The sequence below is a fragment of the Procambarus clarkii genome, chromosome 33 (assembly GCF_040958095.1).
Source record: "Procambarus clarkii isolate CNS0578487 chromosome 33, FALCON_Pclarkii_2.0, whole genome shotgun sequence".
Lineage (NCBI taxonomy): Eukaryota > Metazoa > Arthropoda > Malacostraca > Decapoda > Cambaridae > Procambarus > Procambarus clarkii.
Genome location: NC_091182.1, coordinates 36,320,704 through 36,321,844, shown reverse-complemented (window position 1 = coordinate 36,321,844; position 1,141 = coordinate 36,320,704). Strand labels below are relative to the sequence as shown.

General features: G+C 42.3%; 1 pseudogene; it reads left to right on the top strand.

The window, feature by feature from the left end:
* Window positions 1–237: 237 nt before the first annotated feature.
* On the top strand, window positions 238–354 carry LOC123765404 (5S ribosomal RNA; annotated as a pseudogene).
* Window positions 355–1,141: the final 787 nt, after the last annotated feature.

Below are 1,141 nucleotides of genomic sequence, written 5' to 3'. Positions count from 1 at the left end.
CATTACTACCTGGTAGGAAATTATCCCACTACAGATAACCACTAAAATAACTGAATTAATTATAAACAAATTAAAACAAGATAAGTGACAATTAAAGCGCCAATATTAGGATGGGATGTTCAAAATAAGATGTTCTGTGGATTTTTTATTGATAAGATATTGATAAATTGATAAGATATTGATAAGATTGATAAGATATTGAAAAAATATCTGGTTATACCCGGATATTTTTACCCAGCCAACGGCCATACCACGTTGAGAACACCGCTTCTCGTCCGATCAGCGAAGTTAAGCAACGTTGGGTTTGGTTAGTACTTGGATGGGTGACCGCCTCGGAACACCAAATGCTAGGGAGCCGGTCGGCCGAGCGGACAGCACGCTGGACTTGTGATCCTGAGGTCCTGGGTTCGATCCCAGGCGCCGGCGAGGAACAATGGGCAGAGTTTCTTTCACCCTATGCTCATGTTACCTAGCAGTAAAATAGGTACCTGGGTGTTAGTCAGCTGTCACGGGCTGCTTCCTAGGGGTGGAGGTCGAGGACCGGGCCGCGGGGACACTAAAAGCCCCGAAATCATCTCAAAATAACCACATCTCAAGATAACCCATCCTCCAGTCTCAGCTATAAGTAAAAGTGACACTTTTGAATAAGTTAGAACAGTACTGTTTTAGACTTATTCACAACAAACTATACAGTACAATAACATGCTAATGCTAATTAATATTTTTATATATTGTAAGTGTTAGGCCTAGAGTAGGTTAGGTCAGGTGATTTGGTTACCCTGATTAACGGAGTGTTTACACTGGTGGCTGAAAGGGATCAAAGCACGATTCAAGTCATAGACTGGTGGACTCTAAGTCAAATATTGAACATATGTAAATTTTATAAAGTTAGTATTTAACTTCTGCGTTAATGATGGGCTGTGAAAGCCCAATAAAGGGCTCCTCAGAAGGTGTCTCGAACTATCCCAGTGGTTGGGTACCTGAGTGGTATCAACCACGGTCACTCAGGTACCCAATCCAAGCTTTAGATTTCCCAGTTGAAGGAAAGAAAGAAAGTGTATTATATGCAGGTGGTGACGCCTTGTGGGACCTGAGGCAGCAGGTAGTAACAAGTGTATTATATGCAGGTGGTGACGCCTTG